The sequence below is a fragment of the Cydia fagiglandana genome, chromosome 4, assembly GCF_963556715.1.
Source record: "Cydia fagiglandana chromosome 4, ilCydFagi1.1, whole genome shotgun sequence".
Classification (NCBI taxonomy): domain Eukaryota; kingdom Metazoa; phylum Arthropoda; class Insecta; order Lepidoptera; family Tortricidae; genus Cydia; species Cydia fagiglandana.
In genome coordinates, this window is record NC_085935.1 from 14,515,951 (window position 1) to 14,532,667 (window position 16,717).

General features: G+C 35.5%; 1 protein-coding gene across 1 annotated transcript in view; it reads right to left on the reverse strand.

Moving 5' to 3' along the window:
* The window catches only part of LOC134663839 (uncharacterized), a 193,814-nt gene that overhangs the window by 101,032 nt on the left and 76,065 nt on the right, over positions 1–16,717 (reverse strand). The window contains exon 3 of the mRNA XM_063520354.1: positions 14,489–14,534. The gene's annotated coding sequence lies outside the window, so the exon portion shown is untranslated. The remainder of the gene's footprint in view (positions 1–14,488; positions 14,535–16,717) is intronic.

Consider the following 16,717-nt stretch of genomic DNA (forward strand, 5'->3'; position numbering starts at 1 on the left):
GTTTAGATAGTCGTAAGTTAAACTCTGTTACTGTTAAAGACGCTTACAGCCTTCCTTATATTTCGGAGATTATAGACAATTTGCGTGACGCGAAATATCTTTCTAGCCTGGATTTATCAAAGAGCTTTTGGCAAATTGCTTAAGGAAGAAGATCGTTGTAAAACTGCCTTTTATATACCTTCTCGTGGAACTTTCCAGTTTATTTCTATGCCTTTTGGGCTTACTAACGCTCCGGCAACTCAACAAAGATTGGTTGATATGTTATTTTATGGTCCAGAATTCGAGCATAAAGTTTTTGTGTACATTGATGACATTATCATTGTTTCGCCAACCTTTGAGCAACATATCTCTTTACTAGTTCGTGTCCTAGAAAAGCTTAAAATGGCAAATCTAACTATTAACTATAAAAAATGCCAATTTTTTAGGAATAAACTGAAATATTTAGGTTACGTGGTTGACTGTAATGGACTTCAGCCAGATCCTGAAAAAGTTGAGGCAATTATTAACTACCCTACGCCTACCAATCGGAAAGAGGTTCGTCGATTCATTGGAACTGCATCGTGGTATCGTCGTTTTATTCCAAATTTTAGTTCTATAGCTTCGCCTCTTAATAAATTAACCTCTCAAGCTAAAAACTCACCTCCATTCAAATGGTCTACCGATGCTGAAAATGCCTTTCGCATGTTAAAAGAAGCTTTAGTGTCTTCTCCCGTGTTATCGTGTCCTGACTATTCTCAATCTTTCCAAGTACACACGGATGCGAGTGATTACGGAGTTGGTGCCGTTCTGACTCAGGTCATCAATAATGAGGAAAAAGTGATAGCTTACATGAGTAAGTCTCTTTCTAGCAAGGAGCGTAACTACAGTGCTACTGAGAGAGAGGCTCTGGCAGTTCTCACAGCTATTGAACATTGGAGGTGTTACTTAGAAAACGGTAAGAAGTTCGTTGTGTATACCGATCATTCATCTCTTAAGTGGTTTTTAAATCTGAATAATCCCACTGGTCGTTTAGCTCGTTGGAGAGTTCGCATGTCGTCGTTCAATTTCGAGATTAAGCATCGTCGTGGCTCAGAAAATGTAGTTCCCGACAGTCTTTCTCGCTCTGTTCCTATTGCTGCTATTAAGCAAACTCCAACGAACAGTGCTATGTTTTACACTACAAATGACCCATGGTACCTAAACGTTTACACTGGTTGTCAAAATACTCCCACCTCATTTCTAAACTACAGAGTGGCCGATGGTAAATTGTTCAGGTACAAAAAGAGTCTAAATCCTTTAACTAGAGAGTTTGAGTGGAAATAAGTCATTCCTCTTGAGTTCAGATCTGAGATTATTGATAAAAATCACTCTGAACCTACTGCCGGTCATTTTGGCATTTATAAAACTCACAAACGTCTTTCTTTAAATTACTTTCGGCCAGACATGCATCGTGATGTGTCTGAATTTGTTTCAAATTGCGATACGTGTTGTTCTCAAAAACATGCTACACATGCTACTCTTGGCTTTATGGGCCGTCCTAAAGATTGCTCACGTCCATTTCAAATGTTGAGTATGGATCAAATTGGTCCTCTACCGCCTTCGAGAAATCAGAACACTTTTATATTTGTAGTTACCTGCTGTTTCTCGAAATATTGCCTATTATTCCCTATTCGTCGTGCTACCTCCGAGATAATAGCTAAGTTACTCGAGGAGAAGGTTTTTCTTGTTCATGGTATACCCAGTACGGTTCTTATGGACAATGGAAAGCAGTTCACTAGTAATATTTTAAAGAAGCTGTTTAGGGATTATGATGTTCCTAATGTCAGATTCACACCTAAATATACGCCGCAAGTAAATACTGTTGAACGTTACAACAAAGTTGTGATGACGGCTGTGTCATCATATATTGAAAATGATCACAGATTATGGGACTGTCACCTACCTAAAATTCAATTTGCCATGAATACATCCGTTAACGAGGTAACTAAATACAGTCCTGCATTTTTAGTATATGGACGAGAATTAGTTACTTCTGGCTTACATTATGTCAACTCCTCTGAGTTGATTGATGACATAATTTATACACCTAGGGATGATTATGCTGAAAATTTAGGCAATTTACGTAAAATTTTTGATAAAGTGCAGTCTTGTTTAATTAACGCTCATTCTAGAAATAGTATACACTATAACTTACGCCGGAAAGATTTTGACTTTAAAGTTGGTGATGTTATCTGGAAAAAGACTTTCTATCTGAGCGACAAAAGCAATAGATTTTCTAAGAAACTAGCACCAAAGTATGTGCCATGTAAAGTTGTTACTAAAAAATCTAATTTAGTTTATGAACTTGAAGACATGCAGGGTAATAATTTAGGTGACTGGCATGTCAAAGATTTTAAAATCACGAACTATAACAAGTCTTAAAATTAATTCCTTCCGTTATTGCTATCACACGTCTATAGTCTAATTCTGTAAAACAACCCTCATGAAACTTATACTAACTAAACTGATATCATATTCTTTTAATTTTCTAATTATTAGGTACAATTTTTTTTTATTAACCCTTATCGGTTAATGAACTTCTACAAAGTTCAAAAAATTAATTTGCTTTTAACCCCTACCGGTTAATGAGCTGTTTGCCTATTATATTGGAATATAAGACTTCTACAAAGTTTTATGATAAAGAATAGTATGCGTGAATAACTTGGATACTGAGGTTTAGAGTTAGACGAATTTAACATCTATTAATAGTTATATGAGAGTATTTTATACTAGCTTAAGTAAAATACTCAGACTATATGGACGCAAAAACACTTTTCTGTAGTGTTTATTGCTTGTTTGTTTGCGTGTTGCATGTATGAAGAGGTATCTTTTGAGTGAAGCCTGATTGATAACTTGTATTTCTATTAAGTAAAAGTCTCTATTTGACTTAGCAGCGGATTTTCTTAGCAAAAATCCTAACCTAAAAAGGGGGGTATGTAACGGTTTGCTATAAAACCTCGTTAGCGCTAAGCGTTTTGTGCTGGCCGGTTGTAAAAAAAAATTAAAAACAATTTTAAATAGTTTTCTGGAATCTGTCACTTGAAGAAAATTGATGAACATTTACGACAATTTCTTGCAAATAAGATACTAAATATCTCTAAAATAATATAATTTACCTAACTTAATCTATCTAGATCGTGCCTTATTGGTATTATGCTGTGTACATTTCCCCGGATCGGGTAAGTGTTGTGAATATTTCATTTAAGTTACTACTAGGAATAATTTTACGTTGTATTCTTTTATACTGTTAACTAATCTGTTATTTTCTGACTGCTTCATCCGTGAACACTAAAATAATGCTGAAAGGTTAACTTTCCTGATATTTCTTTCCTTGTGGGCCGGATGTAGCAGTCACTATTGAGTGCATTTTCTAATATGCCCAATAATACTAGGGATCAAGTTTGGGGTTGAAATTGCCTGCACCCTGCCTGAAAACCCTCTATCCTGCACTACCCCGGGTTGCGCTATGCACAACCTCTGCTATCTGGAAGGTTTCCGTTCCGAGCTGAGGATCCTGAACCACAGCGGGAAGCCATCCTAGTCTACTCTCCTACTGAGTCTTCTGCGCCGTACTGCGGAGCCATCTACAACTGCGACGCCCGCGATGTAGAGCCTCAGGAAAGTGCCTCCTTTTAAGGACATGTTTCTATATTTCTTTCTGTGTCAGCTCAGTTTTACGGACTCACGACCCTAACTAACTTGTTATTAATTTTAATTAATATTAAATATTTTATTCTAAATTAAACTTTCATTTCTAACCTATCTATCTCTACCTACATGTGACGCTAAACGTCACAACAGTACGGATAATGAAACCAAAAGCATTCGGATTAAATAAACAAAAATAAAACAATAGGAAAGTACGACTGTAATTATCTGTACTGGTATTTATAATTATAATAATATGTAATAAAACCGATGGGTGAGCCAGACAGGGAATTAATTAAACATTCGAGCCCCGTGCAAGCATTTTATCAGTCGGAACAGTTTTAATGTTTCATTCGCTTCACATCCGAATGCAGCACCCGTTTCATATTTAAAGCCTTCGCTGATAAAATATAATATTTAAAATGTCAGAATAAAATTGAACTGATAAGAACATGTTGAAAAACGTTCGTCCCGTCCAATGCAGACAAGTTTAATTGAATATCATTCATTCGTTCTTTTTTTATCATTCATCAAATCTATGATTCAACTTCTGATATACGTTTTTGAATATCGTAAATGGATTAATAAAAATTCTAAAACGAATAAATCACGAGTAACAGCATCCATTTTCTTTCATCCATTAATATAGGTCAAAAATATAAAACTCGATACTGGTGCGGCAGTAAACCGTAACATGTTACTATTACATAAAGCCGGGTCGAAACGATTCTAGTGAAACGATATTGAGGACGAGTGCGCTGGTCCGTGGCCCGCAGTTAACGCGAATTCAGGTGACCCATATGACCGTCGGGTAATGGTCCCGACTCGTCCTGTAACTCGGGCCGCTCGGCCTAATGTCCGATTTAGACCAATATTACAACAAATCAGTGCCATTGTCCCTAAATACGCCTAAGAATTAAGTAAATATGTTGTGAATATTTGTATTTACGAAATTAAAATTTATTTAATATATAATGATATTATACGAGTAATTAGGTATGTACAACTGCAACAGCGATAAAAGTATAAACAAGCAAATATTTAAAGGCTTGTTAGTAGGGTTACTGTTCGAGAATTCCCGAGGCGAGAAATCTCGAGAAATTTGTCCTAAGTCGAGACGGGAAAGAAATATTCAATGCCTCGAGAACTCGAGAAATAAATCTCTTGTGATAAGTAAAAAGATAACACGCGTATAACACATGATGTGCCTATAATGTATTTCTTTAGGTAGTTAAATAAATATGAACATTGTTTTTTTTTAGGTTTTCAGGTAGGAACCTACTTAAAACCTTTATTACCAACCAAATAAAAAACTACCGTCCGTCCCCTATCCCTAGCTTCATTTATGATCATGATTTGAAACTTTTGAACTATCATGATTTATGACATTCATGTAGTCTTTTTATTGAAAAACGCTTTAAAAAAATTGTAACGAATTATAGGACCATGTAATAAGTTTAATAACAAATATTACAAAACTAAATTACTAATTGATAAATCAAATCATCCCAATATATTCCTATTAGCAAAATATTACAATTTTAGCAGCTTTATTGTTACGTTGAGTAAGTACGAGTAATTAATATTACGTAGTAATACTTATGTAACTTTTGTCAGATCGAGTTAAATTTATTGACTTGAATATTGCTGCCTAATAAAATACCATATTGTAGTTTGTTTACATTTTGTTGAATACCTAAAGAAATACACTATAGCATAACACATTGCCGGTGCGCACGCCTGCACCTATAGTTTTTTTTTGTTGTTGTATTTTTGATTATTAAGTGCAATTTATGGTGACTAAAAATGTACCATATGTTTGATTATTGATCTCACCTACGATTCCTACGAGTCTGATTTGTAAAAAAGCAAAAAAAAATAAATAACATGGTGTTATTCGGAGCTTTCAAAATTTCTCGAGATACTCGAGAAACTCGAGAAATCTTGGTCGAGAATTCCCGTGCCTCGAGAAATTAAAAAGGTCGAGAAACCAGAAACCCTACTTGTTAGTCAGTGTAGCAAATATTTTTTGTGCTCTGCTGTGAGCTTCACATAGTTCACTTCATATAAAATAGATATTTGGTTGTTGTTTTTTTAGAAACCTTCAAATTCACAAAATCTTAACTGTAACTGATGGAACCGTTTCACTGCAACCGTATTGTCACTGTCATAATCATAAATAATTACCGCGATTCTTTACCTATACGAACGCTGTATCGAATTTCATATGCAGCAATTCTTAGCGCGGGTGAATTACTGACCGACATTTCGATGATCGGTGTTAAAGTGACAGTCGATCGGCAAGTCCTCGAGTCGCCGAGGATACCACATAAATGTTTGTTTACGATCACTCAGAACTGCGGCTTTCCACGCCACACCTGTGGCTGCAATAAAATGCTTTATAGCTACAAAATGGGTGACACGAAGTTTTAAACGATTCAGCGTTTCGGAGTCGTAAATCTATTTACAGGCTACATTACATATGTTTTTAAAATCTGTGTTGACAGTTATTTTAAACAACAGCTTTATTTTATACGTGTTCATGCGTGTTGCAGATTTACTATCTGACCGTCAGTAATAAAACTTGATCGCTTTACACAATCATTTGTTTTTATTATTTGCCTATCTATCTATATTATGAATTACGATTTTTATTTCTTGTACTAGTCAGTACAACAGGTGTAACGTGAACGTGGCTACCAGACATTGCGTGTACTTTGGAGTAAGATAAGGAAAGTGGTCACACGGCAACCACGTCACATCAGTCCCTTTGACGAGTCAAATAGGCTCCCAACTTACTACATCCACAAGGTCATTGGCATTGGCACAAGATAGCGCGGAAGCTTTAATTCTAATATCTTTATCCTCCAGCCCCTGTTATTTATATTAAAATTTAAGACAGGCCTTATAAAAGCTCTCATCCCTCTAAATCCCTCAACATTAGCTTACGAGGAACTTTATAACCAACGAGCGTAGTAAAACGTAGTACCTACATTAACAATTACCCAATCAAGCAAACGTTCACCAACAAAGAACCAAATTATGTGTGAGAGTTAATTCAAATCAATTATGTAACCTTAAAGTAATAGGCATGTTATCCTTTGGTCCGGCACGTTTGCTGCTGCTTATAATCAATAAATCCTCGCCGTCCCATTCCCATATCCTGCCCGTTTGCTCCAGTTTAATTGGAACAATGAAGATAGTTGCCTGCGTTGATTGTAATTCCTGCAATCGATGTGTGTGAACCAGTTTAATTCCCTTTGTTTGATAAACAAAGTTACACCATTCAGTGAACAAAATGGAGCGCGCGCCGAGAATGGAGCCAATGCCAGGGAGATTCGCACACGGGACTGCTTTTCGATTCCAATAAAGCAAAAATGCTTCGCTTACATTTTTAGGTACATTGTCCCTGGAAACAAAAAATATATTACCATCCTGATAACGGTAGGATTTTTTACCTTTCTTCCGGAATGTTGGGCACTAAATCAGCTATTGAGCAAACCTTGTGCTTGCGTTCTAAAACTATCTTATGAAGTTAGGTAGTAGAAGTCCTAAAATGGTGAATAAATATTTCTTACAGTTATAGCGTTACATATATATTAGCGTGAGTACTAAGCTCTTTTTTATTTAGAGTGATTAAATTCTCCCAAGGGTCATTTAAATATCCAGATCCATGGATAGGTACGGATGCAAATCCTGAATGACGAAGTTTTCTAGTCCTGTTTATTGCCATCTCGCTGGCTCAATGTTATAGGGTTATATGTTTCACTTTTATTGAACTGAAATTTGAACGTTGTCATAGTGACATTAAGTCGAATTTCAACTGTCTTGAAAATGTAACATAGAACCCTGTAATATTGGGCCAGCGATCTGTAAAACAAATTTCACTGTGCCAACAATACTCAGATGAAATCCGGAACTGTCTACTGAACAGCTAAATAATAAAACCGAATCAACTAAGCCGACCAGGAAGGCTTTCATTTCCAAGAATAAAAGAGGACTTAGGAGTTTATTTCCACGAGTTGCTGATTATCCTTGGGCAAATCTTATCTGCCGTCTATTCTTGTATCGCCAGTACTATATTAAGCTTACAGACATGCTACAAGCTACAATATTGTAAGTGGGTTAAATCGTATTATTTTATTTAACTGTAAATGGAAAGTTGGAAAGATACCTATATATATGTAGGTATCCTAAAAATATGTAAGGGTCAAAAACTTTTTTACTTAAAATATGAATTAAGAGGGATAAACCTATAGGAAAGTAGAAGGGAACAAAAGATAAAGCGCGCCGTGTGTAATGAAATGAAGGGTATTTAATTTAGAGAGCTGTGTAAGAGTAGCGCACGTCGTACGGCGGCGCAGCGCAGTGCCTTATCGTGCCTTCCTACGAGCAGCAGGCGCGCGGCCGCCACAATCTGATGTGCGGAGCGGGCGTCAACAGTGCAGAAATAACTGCCGCCATTTTGCACAATTTAATGCCCTTGCATTGTACAGAAAACGCAACTGAATATATTAGATTGATAGGCTAAAAAAAATGCGTTAAAAATAAAAATTGCGGTAATTGTACGTAGGTCATTTGTTAATGCTTACTTAACTGGGATTCTTATTGCGATTTACGATGCGTAGCACTACTTGCTCGTTTGTTATGGATTTACACCCATGAAGTCTATTCTAAAATTCATTATGCAATATATGGTGGGATTATAGATGCTTATGAGGATTTATTTGACTTTTTTGAAGAACTTATTTATACATACGTACATTACTCTATTAGCAAATGGTAGATATTATCCCTTTTAGACTACAATGTTCAATTATACAGTGTTAAACACTTCGTAGGTTTTTAATGCGAACTAAAAACTATATTCTTATAATTTAAACGCTAATTATATTATAAAGCGTTGCTCGCCTCATTATAGCCTCCTGAACAACGTAATTATTACGAGTTTAATAATCAAGGAAAAGTTATAATTTATGAAACATGAAAATATTTAATGTTTACCGCGGGGTATTTTTCAACGGCAGTACCTAAATGCAAATGTAACGAAGTCCGCAAGTCTTATCAGATGTCCACAAGGCGCTGTGCTGACTCAAAAACTTATGTACTTCGGTGCCTTCGCCTCTCGCTTCTGTAATTCGAGTTATTTCGATTTCGACATCGGCAAACTGACGGTCCTCCGATAATGGAGAAGGAAATTAATTTTCTCCGACTTGATAAAAACAGATAATAACTTTTGGTAGCGACTACTTTGTGGGGATCGCGGTCACCAGTTTTAAACAACGAAATCTGAACAAAGATTAGGCACCGAAAAACGTAAAATGATTAAAAGTAATATAATATAGTTGGCACCTTTTGGTTTCTAAGAAAGGACTACTATTTGTTGCATCTTTTATAATGATAGCGACACTGAGTCTAAGAACAATAAATTTATATCGTTTTTATTGTTAAATTGCAGAGAATTTAGTGTCAGATAACCATCGGCAGTCTTTTCCGAATTGATGACGCAGCAATACCTTCTTAAGTACCTATTTATTTATAAAAATAAATCGTTTAATCTTAACGCATTATATAAGGCGTATATTTATGTCAGTGTATTCCTTGAAACGTCCCAATGAACATAAAGACGCACGTGTGAATCAAATCATTAGTTCAAGTTAGTCGTGACCGGGTCAAAAGAGTCCCGGCGACTCTTCCAGAATGCATATATGGCGCATACTAGCTTTTGGCTCAGACAATGTTTACTACGTTCACAATTAACACTTTGTTTGATATTACGATAGGTACATCTGTTGATTAATTACCTAAGTTCATAATAGAATATCAAAATCAGTGGACAAAAAGTAGAAATCCTACGAGAAATCGGTGAAAGTACCTAAATTAGAAATTTTAAGTGAAATTGTGGTTATAGATAATACTTTTAAGTTTAATATTGTCATTCGTTTAGATCTTTGTACCTACTCGTATGCTGTTCGTATACTAAATAATAGGAACATAAAAATCGTAGAATAAATATAATCCTCTTTACATAAACAACAAACGTGACTAACATTTTTAGATCCCATTTGGAGCTACTCATTGCTGCTGACTTAAACAGCGGCAGGTAATAAACACGGGTACTGCCACGTGTAAGTTACTTCTAAAAACGTCTGTCAAAGACAAATGTTGCCAGCTGCTACATAAAAGGAAGCGCGCCAGCCCTCCTTCAAAATATTGAGGGTAAATACTCGTACTTCAAAGTATTCAGATAGCTAGTTCCAATTATACAGGAGAGCCCATTTCTTTGTGAGTGTTGGCCGAAAAGGGAGGGTCGCTATCGCTACATTTACCTAACAATTGTACATGTATAGTTGGAAAAAGGATACTTTTAAGGATGCACATCAATTTCGGTCATTTTTGTATTTTTATAAGCTTTTATAAGGAAAAGGGTCCTAGGGGAAAGTATAATTTGAAATGCACAAAATAGTTATAACTGATGTTAAAGGGACGCGTGTACACATAAGTACCTACTTATATACATAACACTGTATGTCAACCGCTTTTGAATATTATGTGTTTCAATATGCTTGCTAAATTTTTCGATGGTTAAGTGATTGTAATTCTGACCTGACAAACATGAGGCACAGGGTTTGATGCTCAGTTTTGTTTACAATACTTTGATACACTATCAAAAATTTTATCTACGAACCTCGATTATTGCTTTACATTCGGGTTTGGTATAGGTCGGGATTTATGGATAGTTTAATTTTACTCTATTTAAATTTAAATCCGTATGAAACCATTAAAGGAAGTTTGAGATCGAATGACCCTCAATATCATTAAGCGAAACCATTTCTAAATAGTTAATCCAGATCGATTTCCGGGCATTGACTTGATGAATGTTTGTTTGGCTTCAGATATTTGATGTCAACAGGGAAAGGGTTGCGTTCAATTTGCCCAAGGAAAACCTCAAGTTATAATGTACATTAAAATGAAATTCGCAGGCGTCGGCAATCCCACCATTACCAAATTAAAGCTCAACGCAATATATTCGAATTAAATACGAGATACGCGGAGCTGAGAACGTACGCGGCCACGTGTGTAGGTCGTGAGGCGCTTGCGAGAAACTGAAGTCATTTAGTGAATGAACTGACTGAAGTACTTGTGAGTCGATGTCACACGCTGAACGAACAGACTGATTGCATGAGATTCTCTGAAATGTACATCCAAAGTTTAGGTTTGTAACATAAAATTTGCCTCAAGCAGCGCGCTGGTTCTAGCGTTCGGTCGCCAGCGGGCTTGCCATCAGTATTAAGTAATCTATCAATGTCTTAACTTTAGACAACTTGTTCACCGCAATTGCCTTGTTTACGTAGTTCTTTATATTTATCAAAAACCTGTTAATTTATAAAATCGTTTATTGAGTTTCGTTTGCATCTTAACAGCTGAACAACTGAAATGCTCGGAGATCGTGATCGTATTTTGATCTCTACCGACGTCCTTAGTAGTATTTTCTACTACTACCTAAGTACCTACTCCCGCAACTCATTATATACTTATTTATAGATTTTTTAATTATAGCATTTCAGTAAGGCTATAGCTTTAACATAATGTAACTGATTGATTTATAAGTATTTAGTTGCCTGAGTTAGAAACGTGTAATGAGCTCCCGGTCTACGTTTGTTCAACATTAAGGAAATGGGTACTCGTACATTAGTGAGAAAATGTTAAATATTGCAAGAGAACACGCGCATGACGTGTAACAAATGTGTGATTGGATGAGAACCATGTATTTAGTTACCAACATAATACCTATTTATCATGTTATTCCCGAATAAATAAAGTTATTGAATTATAATTTAGAACAGAATAGGTAACCTATACTTGTCTACCTATGTTCGAAACGCACATTTCGTTCTGCTCTCAAATCTATAAAATAATTCTATAGGAAGTTAGGAACTATGAAAAGTGTTTTTTTTGTTATATACTTATATTACAAGCTTCATGAATAATTAATTGAGTACTTATACCTACTTAACAATTAAGCCTATTATGATTTTCACTTTCGAGAGTTTCGAGACCTTTGAGACTGCGTAATGTGCGTAACAAAGAATTTTTGCTGAGCAAATTAATTACCAAAAGTACTATAGCGATTCTATTCCCAGGACATATTAAGTATGAATGTACAGGAATTATTGGATGGCTTTAAATAAGGGGCGGCGCTGAATAAATGAAAGAGCGTGAAAGCTCCGTTGGGGCAAAAAAATGCAGAACTCGAGTAATTCACTGTGAATAATAAACGAAGAATTTCCGCGACGAGCCCCAACTTGGGGAAGTGGGGCTGACAAGACGAGGGTCCCATTAGACCAACCTGAATATGATATAAATATCAATTAAAGACCGCGTCTGCGCCCGACGTACCTACTAAATTGTGACTTATGCATTTTTGAAATTTAAAATCAGTAAATCATCGTGCTGAGGCACCGTGACGTGAATTTATCATAATTTAATGTGACGCGATAACACGCGTTTCGCGTAAAGCGGCGCGGGGGCGATGTTTACGTTCGCTAGAGCGCTGGATGCGGTCACAACAAAAGCTCCAGATACAGATACAAATCAAGGTTGTTTTGAAATTGGCCACGAGTAAGAAAGTTCTTTTCCGAGTGAAAGCGGTCCGCAAATAAATCGTGGCTCGGAAACAATGCACGCATTGTTCACTTGTAAAATGGTTCAAATAACTTACTGCATGCTTTGAACTTTGCTACTATTTTATAATTTATAAAAATAGGTATATTTGCGCCATTTACTTTTACTTTCGTGTAAATGTTTTTTTTTCAATAGTTGTACACCCATATTCAGTGGTAACATAAAGGCGTGATAGTATCATGATAAATTAATGTATGTAAGTATGTAAGTAGGATATATAATTATGCTTATCGAGTTGATCGTGTTAATAACCTACTATTTCGAATATTTAAACTAAACAATTCACCGGTGATATATAGTTATCATAAAGAAGTTATAAGTTCATTAATCATTATACATAATAATATGATTACTTACTTTATACTGCCAAGTAAGTTGCAAAGTTATTCAGGTTACCTAAAATTTAGAAACTCCAAATGAAGTTAAGTTAAATGCGTTAATGAGAATACTAAATCTTCAACTTTGGCAAAGAAAAGGTTAAATCGTAATTGATGCAAGCAATTTATTCAAAAAATTCATAGACCTTTATTTTTTACTGACTTCTATTGAGTAGGTACGAGTAAATACATTTCAAGTAGTTAAATTTTTAACTGGTACTTGCCACTAGATACAGTTAATTATTTTAATATATTGACGATGTTGCGATTTTACTGATATGTATAAAAAAAACTTATAGCGTGTAAAATAAAACTTAAAATTACATTGCTCGATGCAATATGGGCATACAGACAAGGAATTTTCCTGACATGTCAGGAATTTTGGCCTTTTGTCAGGAATGGGGACGGAACACGAAAATGTCAGGAATTTTTGGAATTGATAGACTTTTGTATAAAGTACCTTTTTATTACTTAAATTAATACCTACAAATAATAAATTTAATAAAAACTTCAATTAATAAACGCGGCTATCGGCTCAATCGGGTGGCCATTGCTAACGGCTAGACAACTCCCCCCTGTCGTCGTCAAAAGTATGAATGTCAGGAAAAATATTTGGAAATCAGGAATTTTGTCAGGAAATTCTAAATTTGTATCTGGTAACCCTATATGGGCATAAATCGTGGAAGTTTAAAACTCAAATAAAATATAATCCAAGCAAATTCTAACTTTCTAATAATGAGATGTAGCTAAATCGATGTTTTACACCCGTAGACCATGTACATTCTAAATATTATAATGACATGTTGAATGCTATTTAGTTGCACCCGTATACAAATAAAATACATATATAAATAGATCTCGCTCGCTTAACAATAAAGCCTTAACAGAACAAAACAATGTTATTATTAATGCAAATCTGGAACAAAGGACTTGTTCAACATGTAGCACACGTGCTATTGATTGGACAATGAACAGGGAGTCTGGGCGAGACCTACATTCAGGAATACAGGTGACCTGGCACGAAAGGCTATTAACACTAGGCAGCCAGGAGCCCGACGATATCTATTAAGCCAAGGCTTATCAATGCATTCATAAATAAGCTACGTCGTTACCTTTCAGGCAATATTGATGGAGTAGATTAGTATGGATAATGGACACAATAAAGGAGCAGGTTATTAAGCGTAAAGTCTCCCAAGATAATGCTTGATGAACGCAATTTGTTACTTGCAGCAGCGATGTACAGCGTTTCTTATATACAGGTCGTTTTTTGAACAACTAGCCATATTGTGCGAGGTGATTAGGTAGGTCATACTGAACAACTTTTTCTCAACTCATGGGACCAACTCCGATCACAAAAAAAATTTTGGTTGTTTCATCATAAATGCGTTGCTTTATCATAAAAGCGCGAATTTCACCAAATTCATAAAATCTAAAACATGTTGAATTGCAGAAATGCAAGGAGAATATACTCCTCGACATATTTAATTTATTTTCCGACAGATAAATGTGCTCTTAAGCCGTAAATAAAAACGTACTTATTACCCGGCCCTGCAAATTTGTAAAAAATTACTTATCCCAGAGATAATGCGGATTATGCTTTTGCTTGTTTTGAGTCGGCATTATCATAATATGCCATTCAGTAAACCCATTTAAGTTAAGAATATATAACACTTAAAGAACGATTAAAATAAATCACTATTGCTTCAAAATTTGAAAAATCTATTAAGGATAGTCATTAATTATTTAAAACTGTATTTTACCTGGAAGCAGCGGCTTTTATAATCCCCAATTAAACACGGCCATGATCTGAAACAATAAAAATAAAATTCATTAAAAAAATCCTTCATGCGATTTAAGTAGGTAAGTAGCTACTAATAAGGTAAAAATAAACCAATCATCTAAATGCCTGTAGCAAATGCAAATTAATGGGGTGTAATAATAAGTACTTTATAATGTGTTTATACTTATTTTTTATTGTTTTTTTATATGTTTGTGTATTTTAATTTTATATTCATGTTATAAATGCCTATTATATAGCCTATGAAGAAAAATAAATAAATGAGTACTTAACAGTATCTTTGTATTCGTGGATGTCGACTGTGGGAAGGCCAAATTAGTTTAAAGTTATGTAATAATAATAATAAAGTATGTTGTTTATAAAGAGAAGTTTCTGCTAAATGTAAAAACTTTAAAACAATAAATGACTCGAGGATTGTGTCGGGTCGAGCCGGTTGAGCTACTATGTTTACTAAACTCATATTGAAATGGAGCTTGTAATTAACTTGAGTAAGGGCTATTATTTATTTGGGCACGTAAAATGGTATACACCTGTACGTATTCACCTTCAGAGAAGCACAAACATTCGAAATTAACTTCCGAAATTCGGGCGGAACAGTAAAAAGGCGGCCAAAGGGTTTCGAGGTACAGCATCGTACCCTATATTGCTAGGTGTACGGCCAAATTAGCATTTCACAGACGTGTGACAAAATGTCTCTGCTTCGCCGGCTTAATGAACGCGGAACATCGTGATTAAACGCTTTTACGGCGAGTAAGATGTAACGCGGCTGTGGAGAGGCGACGTCGCCTAAATTTAGCAATTAGGGGGCGAGCCGATATGGGAGTATATTGATTAAGATAGGATACCGGACCTAATCTGCCTATATATCTACGAAACGTGATTAAATAACGCACATCGCCGTAGCACGTCGCAGGGGCGGGGATACTCGTACCGATGTTTATGACGGGTCCATATTGGGTCGCATAATAATTGATTGTCCTAATGTAATGTTACGCATAAAACTCATTTCGCATAATTGTTATTGTGCTGGAAATATTAACATTTCTGAAAAATTATAACACAAACCTAACCTAACCTACCCTATTCTACACAACCTATGCAAAATATTTTCGAAAATACTTTCCGTTTCAGCTGGAGAAAAAATATGCGAAAAGAAATTTATGCGTAACATTACATTATGACAATCAATTATTATGCGATGAGATAGGATCCCGTTTATGACATAATTACTCACCATCAATTTACACAAAGGGAGTGTTATAAAATATTCTTGATATTTGACACTTCATTAGTAACTGCCGCGCTTTGGGTGTAAAAGTATCGTGTTAGGTCGTGACCTCATGAACATAACATCAGCCAACGTAGGACCATCGCTAATAATAGTGTGTTTTTTTTTCAGCCTCTTTAATCGCTAATTAATTATCTAATTGTATACCTACCACTTGTATACCTACGCTAGTTTAATGACGAAGTTTTTTAGTATAGTAGGCATTATATTACAAGTATGTATGTTAGGGTTGCCATAATTAGTCGGAACTGTGGTTATGGGACCGGTCGACAAAATACGGGACAAAAACGGGACCAGTAAAAATACGGGACGCGATACTTAAATACGGTGACAGTCCCGTATATACGGGACGTATAGCAAGCCTAGTTATATGACAACATTGGCTGTACTTAAGGCCTGTAAGGCCCCGAGTCAAATATCAAAGCAATCAGGCAAAAAAAAACTTATAATTATATAATCTACCTTCTAACTGCATACTAATATGTTTATTTGTTTGGATTTTTAGAAATGTTGAACGAAAATTTGGTTACCGACAGGTAGACTATTAGGTACAACCTGGAATAAGATTTCAAAATTCAGTGCAAAGGCAATACAAAGACCTCTGTGTGTGCAGATAGCTACAGTCTTCAGAGACTTAACTATTTACAATGCCATAAAGCTAGTGATATCAAAATGTCCCTGACTCCGCCAGTATTGGCTTCCGCCTGGCGGTGGGCCAACCTACTCCGGCAACTCCTATTCTACACGACAAGTAAAAACTTTATGACCAAAAAAATAGTTGCATTTGTAACTTATAATACAACGCCAAATTCATGAATATGAATAAAGGTATTGCAGCGAACATCAGGAGAGTGAGTCTTTTGCTGTGCGACAGAAAAATTCTAGTTATTAATATTTAATATT